Consider the following 24,631-nt stretch of genomic DNA (forward strand, 5'->3'; position numbering starts at 1 on the left):
GTATCGTGTTGTTTTGAATTAATTTTACAATCAGGCAGAAGTTGCATGTGTGGATGGTTTTTGGCAACAGCAACGGTGTTGACGAATTGAATTCGATTTGAAGTTGCACCTCTCTCTACCTATACCCATTGGCCTCAGAACTACCAAACTTGAATTATGTACCTACCTGTGTATTTCTATGCATTAATTTTTGCACACTATAAGGAAATAGGTATTTCAACTGACAGAAATGTTTTTCATCGTACAGAGAAAAATTATAAAAATACTTTAAAGTACATCTCGGGGCCAAATTTTAGGAGCTGAATTTCATTTTTTCATTTTTAATGTAGCCTATTTTTGAAAATTTGCATCTATCCCGTTTCCCACTTTGAAAATAAAAATTTGATTAAATTGAGGCAAAAGGCTGAAATTTGTTATAAATTTTATTTTTGACCTCCTCTTAATAAATTATCTATTATGGTTATTTCGTGCCATTCTGAAGCCGGGTCATTCCACGTCAATTAGACCAAGAAGTGGTAGGGCGGTTCGGCGATTTCTTTGAAATTTTTCCTGTGGAAAGACCTTTGAAGGGATGACCAATGGTGCAAATCGCAGCCCTCTAGGCCTTTTCTAAAAGCTGTTAGGGGTGTCAACGTTTTCAGATGAACTTGAAATATCATTCATTTCAGCAGTGGATTACTCGATAACCGCGATATATACTTACCAAAATGGAACATTTTCCCATAGTTAGGTGTTTCTAAAGGCTTTTTGGTGATATCGTAAAAATCAGTGTTGCCACTTTTTTTCGTACAAAAAATTAGCTCAAAAGTTTCGAAACGTAGTTTTCATATACTGTGACGACTCTCAAAAATTCTGAAAAAAATATATTTATGGACAACTTTTCATGCTGAACAACATATTAAAAAATTGGGATGGTACCATGTTGCAAAGCTTACCTATTTCAAAAAATTTAAAGTTTGCGAAAAAAATGCGATTTTTTGATTTAAAACATGAAAAAAAGTTTTGATAGGTGAAGTTGACCCATTTGACCCCTATTTTTACGTACCTGTTGAAAAAGTTGAAAAACCCCTTTCACTCGATGAAATGAACTCATCACAAAAAATCAAAATTCGAAAATAACATTCAAAAAATGAACGAATTTTTATTTTTTTGTTGTGAGTGTAATTTTCATCAACTTTTTCACGAAATACGTCATAAAGAGGTCAAAATAAGACAACTGAATAAATTTAAACTTTTTTTGATGTTTGAAATTGAAAATTGGATTTTTTCGAATTTTGATTTTTTTGTGATGAGTTCATTTCATCGAGTGAAAAGGTTTTTTCAACTTTTTCAAAAGATACGTAAAAATAGGGGTCAAATGGGTCAACTTCGCCTATCAAATCTTTTTTTCATGTTTTAAATCAAAAAATCGCATTTTTTCGAAAACTTTCAATTTTTTTAAATCAACTTTGCAACATGGTACCATCTCAATTTTCTAATATGTTGTTCAGCGTGAAAAGTTGTCCATAATATATTTTTTTCAGAATTTTTGAGAGTCGGAACAACATGAAAACTACCTTTTGAAACTTTTCGAGCTAATTTTTTGTACGAAGAAAAGTGGCAACACTGACTTTTATGATATCACCAAAAAGCCTTTCGAAACCCCTAACTATGGGAAAATGTTCCATTTTGGTAGGTATCGCTGTTATCGAGTAATCCACTGCTGAAATGGATAATATTTTAGGTTCACTGAAAACTTTGACACTTTGACACCCCCTGGCTGCCTTCAAAAATGAGCTAGAGGGCTGCGATTTGCGCCATTGGTCATCCCTTCGGAAGGTCTTTCCAAAGGAAAAATTTCAAAAAAAAAATCGCCGACCCCCCCCCCCACTTCTTGGTCCAATTGATGTGGAATGACCTAGCCTTTACATTGTTTGTTTGGATTCCCATGGTTTTAAAAGAATCATTTATTTGAAAAGAACCCAAATTAGATACACGCAGAACCCTCAAACACGTACAACAAATTCACAAAACCTGACCAAATTTCAGTAAAATTTTGCAAAAAAAATATGAAAGAATGTTGAAAACATAATAGAATGATAAAAACGCCAAAAAGATCAACAAAAATTATAACCAAAACGTAATTAAATTCAAATAAAATTCAGAACATATTCATTTAAAAAAATGTAAAATGATAAAAATGCATAAAAAAACATAATCTAGGTAGGTAGGTACCTATATTTATGTAGGTACTTAATCAGGGAGGCCATTCCATGTCAATTCGACCAAACAAAATGCGATTTTGAAAGTCATGTCTTTCGATTTCGCTCAATTTTTTTCTACATTGTCATACCCACCCAATAAGTAAGAAATCAGCAATCAGTTTGATCCCAGCCCCCTCAGGAGGCGGGTGAGGGGGGCTTCAATTATTTTCACTATGTCTCGAGGTACTCAACTACAGCAGCGCATTTTTCCAAAGCTATGATACTTTGATCAGAACTGATTTCACAGTTCAAAAGGGCATTGCATTTTGAACTTTCTAAGCATTTTGAAATTTTCAAAAGATTGAAAGTTTAAATTTCAAAATAGCGCTGCAAGTGGGAGCTACCATTTAAAATGCTGAAAAAATTTCCACAGACGTACCTTTTAATGCTTTTTTGAAATATTCAATTTTCGAGATGGGATCTTTTGATGGAAATGGGGCAACCCCCCCCCCCAAATTTGGACAAAACTCTCAAAAAAATCTGAAGGATGTGATATATTGAATTGTATGTTTCTGATGACGCTGCAGAACACGAATATGACGTAAGGTTTTTGATTGGACTCCATCCACGGCCCCCAGCACCTCCCCAAATAGGGTAAAATTCCAAAAAAGTGTTTTGTTCGTGCGACACATGAAATAGTAAGTTTTTGGTGACGCTGAACACGAATATGACGTCAGATTTTTGATTAGACCCATATATAGAAATTATTACCTATTTGTTGGACTTTTATCTACAATTTGTGGAGGTTTTGGGGGCTATGGGCGAGGTCAATTTGAAAAACTAAGGCTATATATTCGTGTTCAGCGATATCGAAAACATACTATTTCATGTGTCATACGAATGAAACCGTTTTTTTGACTTTCACCCCCTTTGGGGAGGTGCTGGAGGCCGTGGATGAAGTCCAATCAAAAATCTGACGTCATAATCAAATTCAATAAACTGTAGAGTAAGTTCCCCCTTGAATCTAAAATTTTGAATTCGATCAACTGTAGAGAAGGGAAGACTTTCTATACAGTAAATCGAATTCAATTTTTTGCCGATTTCTAATTTTGATAGGTACCTACCTAATCTGCCGTTTGCGCTGCTCGGGAGCTATTTATTGTAACCTTCGATCTTTCAAATTACCAAGGACATTGTTTCGTTATCACCCAAGGAGGCATTTGGTTTGTATTCGAGTCTATTCTGGCGGCTATTATTGTACCTAGCAAAAAACAAAGGTTGACTTGAAAATGTTTAAAGGCAATACAGAATAGAAACCACATCTCAAGCACCCTATAGCGCATGCAACCAATGCGTATCAATTAAATAGCCAAACATGGGTAGTTGGGCGAAAAAATTCATTATCATAGCAATAAAGAAACCCACGCGACACCATTAAATTAAATTTAGTGACATTTACATTGTTCGAAATGTACAACCGATCGATCGATCGATCGTGTTAATCCGAGCAAACATCTATAGAACATGGTTAAAAATCGAGCATATTTCATAGGCAAAGGCAGTAAAGGAGAGAAAAAAAATACACCAACATTTATAGGTATACTTATATCGACCAGGTAAAAATGTCAATCGATTCGCGGTACCGATTTCAATAGCTTCGTGTACCAGTCGCAATAAAGCTGCAAGATGCGGCTTCGGATAAAATGACGATTGTTTTAACGGAACAAACAAAACACGAGTCTCGCCAAGGGGTCTGATTTCGTACCATCAGGGTCCCTTACCCTTATATCCACATATACCGAGCACTTGGGTCGTAAATAACTCCAATTATTGACGATGAAACAAAAGTCAATCGGTGTCTCGAGTTACATGCCAAGTTTCCATCCACTTTGCCCAAATACTTAAGTACACACACAGGGACTATATATACCTACTTGGGGAGTGTAGGATCTACTTCATGTGGTTCATGGTTGCGATGAATACCTGCATATGGAAATAAGCCCAGGAATAAGATTCTCATTAGATGTGTTCTCTCGTCGAGAGACAGGAAGAATAAAACAAAACACGAGGGGGGGAGGAGAAAAAAGTATAGTCGTAAATGTTTTTAGGTACTTTTTCCCTTAAAAATTTTTATTCGCGGTATCTTCTATTACAGGTATGAGGTAAGTGGTTCTCTGTCATCGTTTCAGGGCTCCTGCGGTGTTCTCTGGTTTACTATTATATCGAATTTTTACGTCTTCATTTTAATGTCATCGTACGGCTGTCAAAAAAACGTTCAAATATGAAAAAACCACCTCCGTGCGAGATTTACATTTAGATGTGTAATTATGATCTTTCCACATCACAAGTCTAAAATATTATTAAAAGCGACTGCGATATAATTGTTATTTATGCTCGTTTGAATACAATGTTGTAATATGGTGCTAAATGTTCGGGGAAGTTTTCACGTCTCTCTCGAGTATCTCTTACTGTATTACATAGGTATTTCAATAGTTTGAATAGATACTCGTGTTATCGGTTTTGTGGCGATGTTTTTGGCTTGCCGCTGCGACTTGTTAGTTGCGCTGTTTGATGGAAAATTAAAATTGTGTTTGGATTTGGTTTGGTGTTTTGAAAATTCCGTACCTACCTGGCGTGGTAATAAAATCCAGAGGGAAGTTGAAATGAGAGAAGGAAGGGTTAATATTGGGTAGTCGAATAGCTTGATATTAACGTTTAGGTTGAGTGTTATTCTGATTTTTAAAAAAAATTAAAATATGTAGAATAGGTAGGTAATGTAATCAAATCAATACTTAATGATTAAAAGACCACGTACCAGCCAAAATTTCAACTGGTAAAATTCATTTTTCAAGTTTCGAAGAATTTTAAACAATCAGAAGCAAAAAATCAAAGTTTTTTCTATACTTACCTACTTCAACTTGAAGGAAACATTTACTACGCACCCTACTTTTATTCTCCCAATTGTCTGAAAGTGATTTTTTCCAGCCATTTTGAGCAGGTAGGTGCTTGCATGAGCTTCCAGAAAACCTGAGAATTGAATAGGTAGGTAGCTGTAGAGATGGGCAGTCTTTGAATTTTTTTGGAAAATTGGAAGGGGAGCCTCAAAAGGCTGCAGGAAAAATTTTGGATCCCTGACTTGAACTATCACTTTCTGTGGTTAATTCAAAAAACTTTTTAAAAAATTTTTAACATACCTATAACAACTTAAATTTGAGAAAGCTCACAAGAGAACCTCTTGAGGTGTCACTCTCCGATTTGAACGGGACCACTATTTTTGGAAAGAGCATAGTCTAAAAAACCCAAAACCAAATTTTCAGCTGCCCAAGATCATTTTTCGATTTTTGGCGAATTTTTGAAAATTCAAAATTGGCCGTTTTTGGCGATTGGTGCTTTATTTTAAAAAGTACGTACTTGATCAATAAACATGGTCAAAGTGAGTCTCAAAAGTGATATTTATTACCCAAATCCAAATTTCACCATTTCCAGCCATTCTGGAGCCTCCAGCGAGCGCGATTTTTCAATTTCTCCAGAATTTTGAATTTGCTCCAGAAGGCGTGAATATGAAGTTGGACAGCTAAAAATCGAGTTGTGTGTTATACTCGACCTGTTTAACGAGTTTATCTACATTGGAGCTGATTTTGGGAGTGACACCTCAAGAGTGATTTTTTGACCAGCTTTTTTCAGAATTAAAAAATCCAAAAAATCAAAAGATAACCGTTTGTGAAGTTTTTTTTGAAATTTGCGTGAATCGCTGCAATTTGTCCGTAACTAACCCCCCAAAATCCAAATTTTGCAATTTCCAGCCCTTCTGGAGCCTCCAGCGCGATTTTCAATTTCTCCAGAATTTTGAATTTGTTCCAGAAGGCGTGAATATGGAGTTGGGCAGCTAAAAATCGAGTTGTATATTACACTCGACTTGTTTAACGAGTTTATTCACATTTGAGCCGATTTTGAGAATGACACCTCAAAAGTGGCTTTTTGACCAGCTTTTTTCAAAATTAAAAAATCCAAAAATTCAAAAGATAACCGTTTGTGAGAAGATTTTTGAAATTTGCGCGAATCGCTGTATTTCTTCAAGAACTAACCCCCGGAGCGCAAATTCTACCATTTCCAGCCGTTTTGGAGCAAGAGTGACACCTCTAAAAACCCCTCTTGGGGTGTCATCCTCAGAATCGACTCAAATGAGAATAAACTCGTTAAACATGTCGAGTATATTACACAACTCGATTTTTAGCTTCCCAACTCTATATTCACGCCTTCTGGAGCAAATTCAAAATTCTGGAGAAATTGAAAATCGCGCTGGAGGCTCCAGAAGGGCTGGAAATTGCAAAATTTGGATTTGGGGGTTAGTTACGGACAAATTGCAGCGATTCATGCAAATTTCAAAAATTTTCTCACAAACGAGAAACTTTTGATTTTTTGGATTTTTTAATTTTGAAAAAAGCTGGTCAAAAAGCCACTTTTGAAGTGTCATTCTCAAAATCGGCTCAAATGTAGATAAACTCGTTAAACAAGTCGAGTGTAATATACAACTCGATTTTTAGCTGTCCAACTCCATGTTCACGCCTTCTGGAGCAAATTCAAAATTCTGGAGAAATTGAAAAATCGAGCTGGAGGCTCCAGAATGGCTGGAAATGGTGAAATTTGGATTTGGGTAATTAATATTACCTTAGGGACTCATTTTGACCATTTTTATTGATCAAGTACGTACTTTTTAAAAAAAAGGCATAAATCGCCAAAAACAGTCAATTTGAATTTTCAAAAATTCGCCAAAAATCGAAAAATGAACTTGGGCAGCTGGAAATTTGATTTTGGGGGTTTTAGACTATGCTCTTTCCAAAAATCGCGGTCCCGTTCAAATCGGAGTGTGACATCTCAAGAGGTTCACTTGTCAGGTATCCAAAATTTTTTCTGAAATTTTTTGAGATGCCCCATAACTTTTTATCCATTTCTCCTCATCCAATTTTCTAAAAAAAATCAAAAATGGTCCACTTTACGTATCATTTTTCATTTTCTGATTTACTAACTTCTGTTTCAAGCTTTTTTCTCTACCTATCTCCAATTTTTAGGTAGACAATTTTCTATAACTTTCAATTTTTCACGATCTACAACTTTTGTTTCAAGCTTTTGGGTTTGTTTGAATTCTATTTTCTGAAATTACATCATCTCAATTAAAAATAAAAATGTTTTTAAACAGAATTTGGCAGGGAACTTTTTGAACTGGCACTCTCTGATTTGAGAACGTGTCCTAAAGCTCTGTGATCCAAATTTCAAATCTCAAAGTTCATTTTTGATTTTGGCTGATTTTTAAAAATTTTAAAAATTCAAAAAAACTGTTTTAATTTTTATTTTACAAATTCATGTCTTCTTCTTCCTTTCCTGGAGGTCGATGAGCAGTATTTTTTGTACCTAATAAGCTGATGTCGATACAATGCTGTCACCATCGTCAGCAACACCAATTATCGAATCTAAAAAAAAAAAACAAATAAGATGAACTATACGGAAGTAAAAATTGATAATTGACGACACTCGTACAATTTATTGCTTAGTTAGATAATTCTTGATACAGGATATTGACAGTTCGATAAGATATTTATTTTGGCTACCTAGCCCGTCGTATTTTAATAGCGATTGCCTCAGAAAGTTATCTTTATTTCCTCATGTTCAAGCATTCGAAGGGAATCTGGACACAATAATAGAATTTTTTGCCAACGAAATTATTATCTATTCATCTACAGAAAAACGCTACGAGAAATTCAAATCTTGATGAAAATTTTCACCGTTTGAATTGTTGCTTTTTTCATGATATCATTGATGAATGATGGCGAATATTGAAAATGTACATTTGATAAAATCTAACTACATAATATGTACATCATAGATTACTTATGCCAATGCCTACTCTACCAACCTTACAATTGTGTACCTATTCTTTCCTTCATTATTTATATGTGAGCTCCTAGGCTAGTGCTATAGATTGGCCTTTGAAGGTAACTCATTGTTATGAAAAGGAGTCAAAAAGACTACAATGGCACCAAGACACATCTTATCGTTAGCCAAGGTTATTTCGCCCAAGAATCCGTTATTATGTTGTCGGCATTCTCACCAAGAAACCTGGTCGCGAACCTCTCTCGCTGGCTAGATTTTTTCGGCATAATCATGTGTGGGAATATGGGTAAGATTTTTCGCACGTCTTGGCTGAGATTCGCGACCTATAATTTCATTCTTTTGTACCTACCATATCCACATTCAATGGCCTGGCAATGAATCGAGGAAAACTATCGCCTATTTCCGAAGATGAAAAGATATTCGTTGAACAATTACTATGGTACATATACCTAGATGTTCATTCGAGGCGTCTGAAGCCGCCATCGACATCGAGGTAAAACGCAATGCTGGAGAATAAATCAAGTTACATGTGCCTCCCACTATTCGGACAGACACAGAAGCTACTTATTATCTTATAGCGTGTATAATTTTTCAAGCTTGTCTGGCTTATGTTTTCCAACATTGTAACAATACAGATCAACGTTTGCCCCTCCTTATTCATCCAATGGGATTAATTCGTTAATCACGTCGGCTGCACAGTGGTCTTCTATTGGCTTTCTCTCGTGCGCGGGTACCGACGTCGGTCACCGTCGCGTGCTTCAAATTACCTACCTATTCCTAAGTGAGATAGAATTCTTCGATGTTTAATGATGATTTTACGTACCTAAGTACATACATATTTCGTATTTTGTTTGGGAGAAAACTGCAGGTAAATGCAGACCATAAGTTTTCTATAGGTTCATTGTTGACGGTGAAAACCATCAGGGTTGAAGATCTGTTTCCAGGGGGCGCCAGCTTATCGAAAAATATTATTCTCAGTTCTTAAAAAAAAAACATTTGCGGAGACTCGTCCATTACCTCCCCCCCTAATCCCATGACAATACAACACGGGGGGGGGGACTTCTGGTGCCTAGGGGCATTTTTAGATTTTTGATGAATTTTATAAAATTTTGGGTCAAAAAAAATAATTAAATGAAAATTTTACGAAATTGACCAGAGAATCAGAAATTTGATACGCACTTTGGTTTCGACACCCCGAATCGATTAGAAACTGTTCCAAACCGTCTTAATAAGTGATTTCGTATATTTTTCAAATTTTTAATTAGATATGTAACAACATCGCTGTAAAAAATAAATAAAGTTCTAAACTGAGAGAAACAGGTCAGCAACAAGCACCAATCATCGTTTGTACGTGCGAATGTCAATTTGGACAGTTTTTATGGCACTTTTTAAAGATTCGGAATTTTCAAAACATGACTGGAGGCTCCAGAACGGCTTGAAACCTGCTCCAATCGACTCAGCATGTTGAAATTATGATTTAAAGTGAATTTCAGCGTTTCAACTTTATTGTGTAAAATATTTATAAAAATTTCAACTTTCAAAAATCTACTGAAACTCAAGAACTGCTCAGAATGGTTTAAAATCATTACCAACTGATTCTGATGGTCGAAAATATGCCACATACCAAATTTCAACTTTCTATGTCGATTTGGGAAAATTTTAAATTTTTTTTTATTTTGACCGAATTTTCAAAAAATTCATAAAAAATCCAAAAAATACACTTACAAGGGAAGTATTTTTACTGACCCAAAATTTTTGAACTGGACGAAGGAAAATCGATGAAAGACTCCAAAATACACCACCAGCAAAAATTTCAGGCGCTGAAATCGATTTTTCGATTTTTGGAAAAATTTTGAAACTTGAAAATTGGGCCCAACAAGGAGAAAATAGGTAATTGAAGTTTTTTCAAATCGACTTGGAAAGCTGAAATCAAGTTTGTGTCTTATTTTTGACATACTGAGCCGAATGGTGATGGTTTCGAATCGTTCGGAGGTCTCCATTCAATTAATGGATCCTCCAATTTTCAAAAAAAAAACCATAGGTAGGGTAAAAATGAAATTTAGCACCCTTTGAAACCATCACCAATCGACTCAGGAGGTCGGTGATAAACCAAATTTTCAGATTTTTTCCGGTATGCGAGAAACCATGCAAAAAATTAATTTCATAAATGACAAGAATTTAAAAACGATAATATTTCAAGTCCTAATCCAGGAGATCTTTTTTCAAACTGGAAGCTTCAGGAACAGCTGGAATTCGTTGTTAATTGATTTATGAGGCCCAGAATATGCAATATAAACTGAAGTTTAATTTTTTTTTTTTAGAAAAACGAGCCTTTGAATATCTGAAAATTCAACAAAAATCATGAAATAACATTTAGTATTCAAATCTTTGCTTGATAAGGCAATTTTAAGTGCCTGAATTTTTCTCTATACCTAGTCCAATAATATTACTCAATTCGGGACACCTCCCTCGTAAATAAAAGGCCCCCAACATGCAGCTTTCATCTCATTTCGCCATCACATCAACCGGTGTACCATAAGTTGCGACTTACACAACTTTTACTCTCGTTTCGATTTCCCTCCAAAAAAGAAGAGAGTAAAAAAAAAGTTCGATACGATAAATCTATTCCACTTATCGGTGTTCATCGGTGCATCGGTAGTGTTTATATAGTTTAATTAATTAACCTATCTCGAATATCCTACTTTTTTCCCGCAACCATCGACCACTCGACTGTCGGCGTCCACGTCTTAAAATGTGGGTATTTATAAGCGTATTGGCATGATCCTCGTATATAGGGAATTTTTTTACATATTTTACACGCGGTTGCAGATGTTTACAATTCGATTTTTATCAAAATATAATTAAAAATCTGCGCGATTAAAAAGCCGGAGAAAGTTGATCTTGCTGGCACGAGCCAGCTGCATTTTTTTAGCTGTGAAATGTACTTACCTAGCTACCTACTGGTTGTAATTTTGTATCAAACGCGTGTGCAAGGTGTTTTCGTTTTTTTTTTCGGCTCGTTCTCATCTAGTTTAAATGCAACAAGAAGCATGCCGCATCGTAAGGCGTAATTTTTTCACTCTATTTTATGTCCACTTTTCAAAAGAAAATGACTACGTTTCAGAATACTACACAAGCATGTCTTCATCTATCTATCGGCCACTGGGCCATGTTTATAACGGGATTCGGGCTCGACTTTGAGATAGGCAGCAATTTTCATATATAATTTAATCGGGGTGTCTTATGGCATAGCTTTTATTTTACCCCGTCGCTCGTCCAGGGTGGTCTAGGGTACCATAAATTTAGATAGCTAGGTTTACGTGTACTGTACCCTATATCTTATATACCTACCTATGATACGTCAAGCTATAGGGTACTTTTTTATTCGCTGGTTACGTAATCGTATATTAATTAGACGTTTATTGTTTTATTACCGAAGAAAAATAGCGCCGTGTCGTTTATCATCCGCGTTGATAACAGAGTAAAAAACCAAACTGTACGCGATTTAATTGCCGCCATGCCGCCGCAGCTAGGGTTGTTATCATGTGATTATTTTATAAGATTTATGGAAAATATAAAACCGAGCTCGTATGATAATTAAACTATCAAATGCAGGTCATGGTATTATTCGACGACGAAGATTGTGAGATATGTATATCGAAGTACTGCTGTATGTTGGAAGAGGGACAGGTTTCCCAGGGAGTTACGTTTCATCATTTTTACCTACCTTTACCCAGACCTTTGTCAACTCACGGGTCTGTTGATGGGTCAGGTATGACAATAGAGGTATTAAGTTCAAGAAATTCGCCGAACGTTTCATCGAAAATATCTTTTTTATGTAAAAGAGACTGAGATGTGTAGAAATAGTTTGTCTTTTTTTAAAAAGAATATGGAGATGGAGGTGAATGAAAGGAAAAGAGGAGGAATGGACTGATCCTTGGCTAATGCGAATATCTAGATTTATGCTTGAGATTTCAGACTTGATTAGAGGATCGTTGCGAATGATATGCAAAAATTGCCTTTTTTTTAAACCGTCACGTGAATGATGATGTCTCGAGATAAGAAGGACGATATTAGGTACTCACTCGTACTACGTGGTGGGTGAGTTATCGTGATTTTTGGAACTGAAACTACCTAAATAGGCACGTAGGTATTTTTTCATCGAAGCTGTGAAGGATTTATCCGCATTTTGGTTTATCTAAAAAATTGACCAGATATATTTTCCTTCTCCAAATTTTATTTGGACAGATTTTATGGCATTTTTTTGGAAAATTGAAACTTTTAAAATGTCGCTGGAGACTCCATAACGGCTTGAAACTACCTCCAGTCAACTCAACGTGTTGAACTTACGAGGATAAAAAGAATTTCAGCTTTCCAACTTCATTTTGGTAAAAGTTTGTGGAAATTTTGACGCTTTCAAAAATCTGCTGGAGGCTCCAGGAACTGCTCAAAATGGCTTGAAACCATTTCCAATCTATTCGGTGAGTCAAAATTAGGATACATACCAAATTTCAGCTCTGTAGATCAATTTGGTAAAATTTTGATTTTCCCCCATTTTTGGTCCAAATATTTTCAAAAATTCTCCAAAAATCAAAAAAATGCACTTTAGCATCTAAAATTTTGATTGGTGAAATATTTTAGAATAATCTTCTATCCGGCTCAAAAACTTTTATGTAAGAGGACACCTTTCCTTTTGGAATCTATGACAGAGATTGAACATTCTGTATACTCCTGACGCCACTCTTCAAAATCAAATAAATAGTCCTTATACCTACTTATCAAAATGTAAATATTTCATTTTAAAATTATTGAAATATACAAACCGCAGATGATAATGACGATTTTAACTAGGTAATAAATATGCAAAAGACTGCTTCAAATCTTTTAAAAACAACAACAACTTCAATAATATTGGAGTAAAATAAATGGGCTTCCCCAGTTCTTTGCATGGTCCCCTCTGTACCTATTTATCAGTTTAAAAAATCTTGAAAAAATCAACAAAAGAGAACCCTCGGGATTACGGACTGTATTTGGATTTGTGTTTGTTTGAATCTTTCATTCCTCAGGCCTCCGACAGAATGCGGAAAGCTTCTCGTATATATACACTAAATGTGGCTGTACAAACACTGCAAAATGAGTTGTTCTTCTGTCACAGTTTTTCTTTTTGAAAAGGCTTTTCGTTGTAAAACTATTTTTTGCACTTTATTAAAAATACATGTAGAATATAATGAGCATTCTATAAATAAAAATTATCACTAAATAAATCCAAAAATGAATTAAATCAGGTTTTATTTTTTGTTTGGCTTGTATGCTATGCCTGTTGTTAGATGAATAACACCAGACAACTATTTTGAATTTTTTTTTTAGTGTTTGGGTTGGAAATGGGCTTAATCGATAGTTTAGACCTTAAAACAAAAAACAAGAGTGAGTTTTTAAAATTTGAGTAATTTTTGTGGTCAGGAGAGACCGTCAAAGTTGTGAAAATGGCCATGTTTGCCCTACTTGACGAGTTCATTGCGACATCTGTATTGTTTTACGAAAAAAACCAAGACCATTTTCGGATTCCACGCACTTTTTTAAGTAAACTACTTTCCCCGATTTTTGATTTTCGAAGTTTTGAGCGAATAAGACCAATTTTTCTAAATACAAAAAATTCAATTTGAACTTCGGGTGAACGCAGTTCCGCGCCACGATTACATGGTGGAGTAACGCCAGCATCGCGCGCTCCAGAGTTTTAAAATATTTGTACCTACTAATAAAAATCTTTCATGTGCGCTTGAAACTTCAAAAATCAAAATTGTTTCTTTTTGAATTTTTCATAAAATTTTGAAATTTTGGTCTGAAAAACTATTTTTTTTTACATTTTTATTCCTCTAGTTCACTCTTGTCTATTTTCAAGGTGGGGGGAAGGGTTGAGAAAACCCTTTCACTCAATGAAGTAAACTCATCACAAAAAAATCAAATTTGAAAAAATTCAATTTTCAATTCCAAACATAAAAAAAAGTTTAAATTCATTCAGTTGTCTTATTGACCTCTTTCTGACGTATTTCATGAAAAAGTTGATAAAAATCACGCTCATAGCAAAAAAATAAAAATTGGTTCATTTTTTGAAATTTTTCGAATTTTGATTTTTTTGTGATGAGTTTATTTCATCGAGTGAAAGCGTTTACTCAACTTTTTTTAACGGATATGTAAAAATAGGGGTTAAATGGGCCAACTTCACCAGTCAAAACTTTTTTTCATACCTTAAATTTTAAAAATCGAATTTTTTTTCAAACTTTCAATTTTTTAAAATCGGTTTTACGAAATAATGCCATCCCAATTTTTTAATATGTTGTTCAGCATGAAAAGTTGTCAATAATTTTTGAGAGTCAGAACTATATGAAAACTACTTTTTTTTAACTTTTCGAGCTAATTTTTCGTACATAAAAAAGTGGCAGTACCTACTTCCCTACTGGGTTTTTATGAAATCACCAAAAATCCTTTCAAAACCCCTAACCATTGGAAAAATTCCATTTTGGTAGGTATCGCTGTTATCGAGTAATCCACTGATGAAATGGATGATATTTTAAGTCCACTGAAAACTTTGACACCCCCTAGCAGCCTTTTAAAAAGGGCTATAGGGCTGCGATTTGCACCATTGGTCATACCTACAAAAGGTCTTTCCACAGGAAAAACTTTTTGAAAAAATCGCCAACCCCCCCTCCCCCCCCCCGCTACCACTTCTTGGCCGAATTGACGTGGAATGGCCCTTTCCCCAATGTTACGTTTCCAAATTTCGGTTCAGATTCTCTTCAACGTTCTTTCGACACTCATCGAGCCCAAGATAAACTACAGATTGGTCTATGTACTCCTGACTTTGACTCAACTACGAGGAATGTTCTCGTATTTCTTTTACATTCGCCCCCTTCCTCCAGAACCACGAGACTGAATTTAGATACGTAAGTACATACCTATTTTTGAAGATGTCAGATTATTGAACTCATTACGCCAACCCACAATTAACTCATAGTTGGCACTGATTACAAACACAAGGCGGTGTATTGACATCTCATCTATGCACTAAGCGACCACACTGGCGGTCTAGGACAATAATCAATAAAGGTGATTAGCACAGATATAACCATTTAAACGAGCGGTATACAATTATCTAGGTAGCTGGCTACCTGAAGATACACGTTCTTAAATGTCGGATCTTCATCGGTGTATATTTCAAACGACCACATCAAAACAAAAGACAGTCGACCTTGCCCCTTGCGGTTTCGGCATTTACGCTTGAATAAATACATTCGCGACTCGCGTAGCTAGATGGCGATGATTTTCGGTAAATCTCGTCGTTTAAATCTTATTACGTATAGTAGGTACGTTGACGCGTGCTACAAACGACCCGAACATCAGATCTTGGTACTTTTTAGCCTCTTCTTTCTCTCTGTGAAACCGATACGCTTCGACAAATGAACCATCTTCGTTGGTAAGTATATTTTTCGCTCGAACGCATTCGGCATCCAGAGTATCGGCGGCGGTTCGAACTCATGGATTCTCGATCGTGTTTCTTCTTCTTCTTCTGAAAACGATTTATTCAACGTAATCAAGCGACTAGAACGAGTGTAAATTGTATCTGGAAGCGACATGTAACCATATTGGTGCGTGATTCGATCGATGCGATGTTTGTAATCATCCTTTTGTCGTTAGACCGTCATCATCAATTTTGAGATGGTAATTTGGGATTTCAACGCGATACACGAGGTTCGATCATCGATCTGAATTTAATGCCGGATTTCCAAGATTTCCGTTTTACGTGAATAAATTATCGGAGTGATTTTTTTGGCCGACTTTTTAAGTGGATGTAGGTAGTTAAAGTTTAGTTGAGTTTTTTTTGTTGTTTTCTTTGAAATTTACTTGGATACCTACTTATATCTAGCCTCTATTAATACTGTGTAGTCTGTTTAGTGAATTAGGATTACAAAGAATGTTTAGGAATTGGAAAATAGTTCATATCCTGAGTGATTTCATTGCGGAAATGGAATCAGCCTTCATGGCAGATTACTTGGAAATTTATCAAAATTTGAGAATGGAGTTTCACCTTGAAAGAAAAACACTGTTTAAAAGGTTTTTTAGATGAGAGAGGAAAAAAGGGGGGGGTAGTCATACAGTCTTTGATAAATTGAAAATATATCTGGGAAAATCTTGACGAATCACTGAAAATAGGAACAATAAAATTACATTTCAAAGTTCCTTTCGAGAGACGCTGGTCTCAATCACAATGATTTTTTCAAACTTGAAAAAAAAGTGTTGAATCCTCACTTTAATGTCAGATTCTTGAAAATTTCGAAAAAATGAATAAATGAATAAATTCCTGACAAGAGTTCCGGCAAAATACATAAATACGTAGATACATAGGTTATAGACTTTTAGATAGCAAATCTGACTTTTGAAATCTTAGAAAAAATTGCGATGAATTCTTGACATTTTGTCAGATTTTTAAAAACCTAACAAAATGTGAATTTCCAACAACTCAAAAACTGAACAATGAAATTCGGTACCTGAAATTTGGTTTGATGGCATATTTTTGGATGCACTTTCAATTTTTCGTTGCCCAGTCCAAAAACTTATCTGCTAATTGAGGAAGCTTTTTGTGAGTGAGGGTGAAAATATTGGATCAGCATTTCAAACGATCCAATTTTTAAAAAATTTTCAAAGCAAGAAGGGGTCAAATCTGCAATATAAACGACACGTAAAATACTCCAGAGTACCTACTTACTATTTTTTTTTTCAAATTTTAAAGCAAAAATTTACTCATAAAATTTTTAATTTTTAAAAATTGAAAATATTTAAGAGTACGGTAGATATTCTGTGATTCATGTGTGATTTCGTTAATCTGAGTAAATTTGAGTTGGCGCAAAGTAAGCAGAAATTTGGTCCATTTTAAATGAATTGTTCCAGAATATGTGAATCCAGAAATAGGCACGCGGCTGAAGACTGCATTCTGAGTGGAAAAAGATCAAAATTGGAGTAGAACTCTAAAATTTGGTTTATAACATATTTTTGACCTTCCTAATCGATTAATAATAGTTTCCAGCAGTTACAGAGTCTTGAGATAATTTTTTTGTCATTTTCTAAACCTTAAAAAAAATGTCACGAAGAAGGCCAAAATATAATTCAACCATTATAAACTTTGGGTAGGTACCTATAGGTACTACCTTTTGAGACTCATTCGATCGATTGAGGGATACATTTTCAAAAACTGTCTTTGCGGGTTCAAATCCATAAGTAACTATTTTAAATTTTAATCATTTTTTTTATGACTGAAAAGTACAAAATATCGCTGCTCTTTTTTCAGTGATTTTAATGAAGGGAATAAAAAAGTTCACTGGTGGCTCCAGAACTACTTGAAACCATCGCCAATTCATTCGGGAGGTGGAAAAAGGAGTATGTGCCAAATTATAGAGGTATACCTACCTAAGCTTTGCTTAATTTGATCAAATTTTAATTTTTTTTTTTTCATTAAAAAAATAAAATAATTTTTTTTTAAATTGCCAAAAATCGAGAAATTGTGGGTACTTAATTGTTAAAAAATTTCCATGCTGTTTTATGCGTTTTGATCGAAACCAAAATTCAGGTCCAAAAGTTCATTTTTGAATTTTTGGTAAATTTCTGTAAATTTTAAAAATTCAAAAAGGCTGTTTCAAAGATCGATTTTCAAACATTTTTATGAAATTCAGATTTCTTTGAAAAACGCGAACCTACCTGAATAATTCCTCCAATTCAACTCGCACACATCAAGAACTGTATGGTTTTGGGCCATTCTGATGTCTCCAGCAATTTTTCAATTTTCTCCAGAGACTTCAAATGAAATTCTAGGAGTGCCAGTTCAAAAGTAGATTGTTCCAGAAAATTTAGAAAAAGATCAAATTTAAAAAAAAAGGAATAATTTTTATCAATTTGATCTTTTTGGAGCCTCCGGTGAGTTTTAAAATTTCGCCAGTAATTTCAAGTCACTCTGGAGGGGCCAAAGATGAATTTAGAGACCAATATTTTTAGTCGGTGCTTATTGGACATTAATCTCAATCACTTTAGGATGGTTACCTTGAAATTCAAGGAGTAGGTACTGCGTCCTTCTATATAAACCTTCAATAACTGACGGGCTTCTCTCTTTTTCGCCCCGCCTCATCCATTCCCATTATTCAGAATTTCGACATTTTCACACGTTTCTTAAGAATTGCCCATCTTATACTCTACTAAAATAAAATAACTCCAACTCGTTCCAAATCTCACACAAATTATACTCGATCAGATACGCTGGCCTGGGAATACTTCCTCTATACCAAGTAATAGATATTTTTTCAATTTAAAAAAACACACATCGAACTGGCTCGCCATTCGGACCGAATAGTTAGCTCGTTATTAATGATATTGCTTTACGATATACTGATGAAAATTGTGATTTATAATCATTAATCACGTACAAAATACACGTATTCTGGGTAACATGACTTGTATAAATAAAAATTTAAAAAATCAGAATGGATTTCCATTTTCACGACGAGGAATAGGTTATACTCGTATTTTCGAATGAAAGAGAAAAAACTGGAGTTCTTATTCATTAACGCGGGTAGGTATTTCTTGTTTAGGTAGATATTTATTTTACAGTAAAAATACATACAAATTTTATGTAAACGGAGGAAAAAGATCCATTCAAAGTTTGAATATTGCAAGATCATTCATTTAGTCAGTGATGGATCTTTGTATGATTTGATAAGAAAATTATACACGCCGCGTGGTATAGGTAATGATAATGACGGTGGTGAAGATGATCAGAGGAGTGAAAAAAGAAGCATCCAGTTTGTATTATAGAAATAACGCGTTATCTACGGATATCAGGTCGGTACCTATATAATAGATTCCTATTTATAATAATTAATTTTTTGTTGGTTTATTAATTTTAACCGATAGTTAAACGAATGATTCATCATAAATTTGACGATCTACGGTGTGTGTGGTGTGGTATGCCCGTGGTTATTTATCAAACACCCATTAAGTAAATATAACCAGCGTGTCTGCTGACGACTCGAAAAAATTAATAAAAAATAAAAGTGTACCTATCTATCTATTGGAGACGATCGCCTGCTCTTATACATACGTACGTTTGAAATTGAAATTTCACTGTCTGGTCTTCGGCGTCGTGTTTTATTTTCCTTACGTAAGCGTAAAAATAATGTGCTACTAATTGTTATTGTTTGTACGAGAAGTGTTTACCATAAGTACTTTACAAAGACAAACCGATTGGTCGGATAATAAGCCTCGCGATAATTGTCGATGAGATGATAATTCTGCGGTGGCGATGGCGCGGCGTGGCGGTGCGAGTGATAACGGCATGGCACGAGCGAAAGAAGATGCTGCAGTGTTGAGGTGGTCGTGCGCTTGATGCGGTGATGGTGATGTTCTTGGTACATGAAAGTCATAGCGCCGCCGCCATCGCCATCCGACTAGCTCGAACCAATGTACCGTATAGTAGTGGTTTTAACCGGTAGTAGTTGTTTGTAATGAGATTCATTCGATGGTAATTGGTTTTTTATCCGTCGTTTAAAGCGGCACGAATGATTTGTTAATATGCCTCTCGCGCTATGGTACGTGTTATACGCCTACGAATACGAGATGATCACGCTTCTTTAAGCCATTCATCTCGTAGATGAGTACCTGTTGATTATGTTAAGCCTATAGGTATAGTATGTCTATGTACTTACACTTGTAAGTGGCTGAATAAGTGAATATGGACATCAAACATGTGTACAGCCATCATATTTGTATAGACCTTGTGTACAAGAACTCTAAGTACCTAGAGGCCAGTTAGATCCCCGTCAACTACCCCAAAGTCTCGCCCCATTTCTCTTATCAATATGATCTAGATAGTCTACCATCGCTAAAAAATTTTCAATTTTTACAATAACTTTTCAAATTTTAAATCCATGTGGAAAGGCCAAGGGACCGAAATTTTGACATGGATATCTAATTACGTTTTTTGAGCCGGAGATCTGTAAAAAAAATCTCAAGAATTTCTATCATGCCGATCCATGAGTCAATGACCTTAAAGGTCGGACACACAAGCCAGTGACCTTAAGAGGCCAGGCATATCGACACTTGCAGACAATCTTGGGAAGCCAGACAGGCGAGGCAATAACCTCAAGAGACCAGATAGGAAGACAGAAGACTTTACGAATCCAGAAAGATGGGTCAATGACCTTAAAAGACCAGACAGGAAGATAGACGACCTTGAGAATCCAGACAGATGGTTCAATGACCTTAAGGGGACATACATACAGACTATCTTGGAAAGCCAGAGAGGCAGACAGACGACCATGAAAGGCTAGACAGACGGGTCAGTGACCTTAAGATGCTAGACAGACAGTTCAATGACCTCAGGAGGCCAGACAGGCCAGCAAACAATCTTAGGAAGCCTTATTGACGGCTCTATGACTGAATTGCCAGACATACAGGTCAATGGCCATGAGAGGACATACATACAGACTACTTTGGGAAGCCAGACAGACGACCATGAAAAGCTAGACAGATGGGTCAGTGACCTTAAGATGCCAGACAGACAGTTCAACGACCTTAGGAGGCCAGGCAGGTAAGCATACAACCTTAGGAAGCCTTATTGACGGGTCTGTGACTTTAGATGGCCATACATACAGGTCAATGACCTTAGGAGGACAAACAGACAGATGACCATGGGAGTCTAGACAGGCTGATAGACGACCATAAGAGGATAGACAGATGGGTCATTGACCTTAAGATGCCAGACAGACAGTTCAATGACCTTTGGGGGCTAGAAAGGTGAGCATACAACCTTAGGATTCCTTACTGACCAGTCTATGATTTTAAATGGCCAGACATACAGAACAATGACCTTCAGAGGACAACCAGACATGATGACCTTAGGAAGCCAGACAGGCAGACAAACGACCATAAAAGGATAGACAGATCGGTCAGTAACCTTGAGAGGTCCAACAGACAGTTCAATAGCCTTATGAGGCCGACAGGTGGACAGACGATGAGAAGCCATTTTGACGGGTCAATGATCTTAAGAGGCTAGCCAACAGCCAGACGACCTTGGGAAAGCCATGTTGAGGAGTCAATGATTTTAAGAGGTCTGACAGGTATAGTCAGGTAATCTTGGGAGACTATAGACTTGTGATTTAAATTATGATTTATTTGATCAAAGTGATGCGATGTGATTTGATTGGTGATTCGAATTCGAATCATTTTTTTTAGCTATGATTTAGTGATGACTGTAATTTATAGCAATAATGAGCGAAATCAGGAAAATCACGTTCATGAATCATTTTTTGGCTCCATGTTGACTCGAGGTTGATCATGAAAAAAAATGTCAAAGGATTTTGATCAAATTCAATACCTTCATTTTGAGTTGAAAGTCACTCAGACTCAAAAAGGATTATTAAAATAGTGATTTTTTTCATTCCATCTCCTTCCTAGCTTTTTTCGAGGAAAATGGCCCAGTTCAAAAAAAATGACATTCTGCATCTACCTAAACCACTGCCATCAAAATCCAAGTCCAATGTTAGAATTCTACTTAAGGGTTGGAATTTTGCCAATCGCTTGTTATTGGGTAAATTCGTGTTTTGAATATTTTTTCTGCTCAAATATTTCACATTTATTATGTCTAAAGATCGAAAATCAAAGTTAGTTTCTGAAACCAACAATAAAGAAATACATGTTTTGGGACGCGTTGGGTGCCAATTTTTTGGACGATTATTGCCCATTTCAAAAAATTTAGAAAAATAGCCAAAAACTCTCCAAATTATTTTGGTTTTTTTAAAACTGGCAATAATTATAAAAAAATTGACACATGAGCCGAATTTCATTTGAGTAGGTACTTTTTATGGCCATTTTTCCAAAACTAGAAAATTCAAAAATTTTGCTAGATTCAAAACTACCATTCGCTGGAAGGCAAAAATAGAGCTTACCTACCTATAACCTAAATTTCAGCTTTTTACTCGTACCTTAGTTCACGATCTGATTTCTTCACAGAAATTGAGCCAAATTCGAATTTTTAAAAATTTTCCCAAGATTGAAAAATGATGCTCATACACTTGAAATTTGATCTTAAGTTGTGTGATTGCAAACTTTTTCGATTTTTTTCATTCATTCCAAAATTTGTTTGATGGTTGAGATGGTTCGTCGTAGTCAAAATACTTTTCCATTTTGAATTTTAAAGTGAATTTTGAACTGATAACTATTTTAGTTACCTATGCGAGCATTAAAATTTCAATGCACTTCAGAAAAAATGCTCACAATCAGATTAGATGATTTGTTCAATTCAATGGCAATTCTAGTTTTTTTAAATTAAAATTTTTATTTATTTTTCACATTGGGAATTTTTTGAATGGGCTATTAAACTTGAGACATGACGTAGAAAAATTAATTTTCTTTAGTAATAGCAAAAGAGGGATAATTTTTTTTACTTACTTTTCTTTTGTTTTCTTAAACTTCCCACGTGAAAATACCAAACACATCCTAAACTCGAACCCATCAAAATAAAACCAACACCAAAGTACAGTACCCACACTTACACAATCCGATCGTAAAACTTAAATAAACAAACCATAACCACGCAGACGAATAATTCTCGATTCTTTACTGCAATCTTATCCCATTTAATGAATAATTTTACAACTTAATCAAAACATTTATACGTGTATAAAATAAACATCCCAAAACAACGCTTCCTTCCTGCAGCGGAGGCGATTCCAACGAGCGAAAAAATTATAGTAAAAATGTAAATTTTATTACTCTTTAGGTACGCGGCGAAATTTCATGCTCTAATCGCGCGTTTAAAAATGCACCACAGGCGCGATAGAATTTGTAACCTTGCACCATAAAGTGGGCTTTAATCTGAAGCTGGTGGTATCGCCATCGCCGGGGCTATATTTGATATAAATAATGACCACTTAATTATGAAATGGCCGTCATAAAAACGAGTATACGCGATAATTCATTTACAATAAGTCGTCGTCGTCGTCGTCGTTTAGTTTGGATAATCGTAAGCTTATATACCTACTACTTGGGATAAACTCTGCACAGCTACCAATACTTACTCGTATACTACTTAATCAGCGCACAAAGCGGTAGTCATAAAATTGATGTAATAGTTTGATAATTATAAGTTTTACTAATGAAATAATACTATTTCACGGCACTCGGCACTGTGGCGTTAAAAGACAACAAAAAGTTACCACAACTGGTTTCGTTCTATCTACCTATATAAGTAATATGCTAAGGAAGATAGAGAGCAGAGAGCATCTTTGTCTAGCTAGACTATAAGTATTAAGCGCGGACACCGGCGATACTATTGGCATGCAACATTGTATCATGCTGATTAGTTAGGTTTTTCTTACTTTTAGTTACCTAGCCTTGCCTGTGATGTAGAAAGAGAGGTCTTCTCTTAGGAGTAGGCTACAGTATGTTGAGAAAGTCTTTCAGAGTTAAATTAAGTTTTGAATGGTTTATGTTGGCGAAATTATTCGACCATACGAATAGTAGCAGAAGTTGTTTTTTAAAAAAAAAACCTTTTAATTGCAATGCAAAAAATTTTCGTCTTGGCACAGGGTGTCTTGAAAATTACGCGACGTAATTTTTTTTCAAGAGATTTCAAAATGGAAAATGTTTTTCATTGATTGATGAATAGGTACTATATACATAAGTAGGTACATAATATTGGGGTAGATTTTTGAAACCGATTTCTATCTCTTGAATCAGTTGTCAATCATTGAAAAATGAAAATTTAAAAAAAATTGTAATTGTAGGTAAGTATGTACATAGGTAGTCTTTTTTTTCTTATTAGCAAAGGATGAACGGTTTTTGTCCTTAGACGCTTTTTCCTAGGGGAGGGAGAGGGAAGGGACACTTATTTCTATACTTTGTGAATTCCAATTCATTAAACATCAATAATTTTCAATTTTTTTTTTCAATTAAGTTTTTTTGAATGAAAATGATTTAGAACTGATTTAAAAAGCACATAAATCTTATGTTCAAACCATGCAATTTTTTTTGTTGAAAAAATTGAAGTAGGTAGGTACTATACCTATTCAATTATTATTTTTGGTAACATTTGAGAGCGCATATAACTGATTCATTTCAACAATTTACATATAAAACTGGTTCATTTTTAAGTTATTTTAAGTATACATTTTTAAAAATAAACGAGATTTCTATTATTTTTTTTGAGGTTTTGAGTTCTAGACATGAGGAGAAAATTAATCTGACCCTTTCTACAAAAAAGAAGTGCTGTGGAAAACTTTAAAAAATGAAGTGTTTACTCGAAAGGAACATGAAAATTAAAATTGTAAAAAAATTTGTATGTACAACATCTCTTAAATCTTTATTTTTTAGACCTTTCGAGAAATAAAGCTTCGATGCAATATTATACTCCCACCCCTTTCTAGCCCTCTTCTCCAAGACCCAGTATGCGTCCATTTTGTTGAAGTACCGCGAAAATTGAAAGTAAAAATTTTAAGATCCAACGAACACGTTCAAAATTG

At 35.1% G+C, this 24,631-nt stretch overlaps 1 long non-coding RNA gene across 1 annotated transcript; it reads right to left on the bottom strand.

The window, feature by feature from the left end:
- Positions 1 to 7,514: 7,514 nt before the first annotated feature.
- Positions 7,515 to 22,928, bottom strand: LOC135847877 (uncharacterized). Its single transcript, XR_010559257.1, has 2 exons — positions 22,560 to 22,928; positions 7,515 to 7,651 (listed from the first exon to the last, which is right to left on the bottom strand). It is a non-coding gene; the product is annotated as an uncharacterized LOC135847877 (long non-coding RNA).
- Between the last annotated feature and the right edge of the window lie 1,703 nt (positions 22,929 to 24,631).

This window comes from Planococcus citri, chromosome 5, assembly GCF_950023065.1.
Source record: "Planococcus citri chromosome 5, ihPlaCitr1.1, whole genome shotgun sequence".
Classification (NCBI taxonomy): Eukaryota; Metazoa; Arthropoda; class Insecta; order Hemiptera; family Pseudococcidae; genus Planococcus; species Planococcus citri.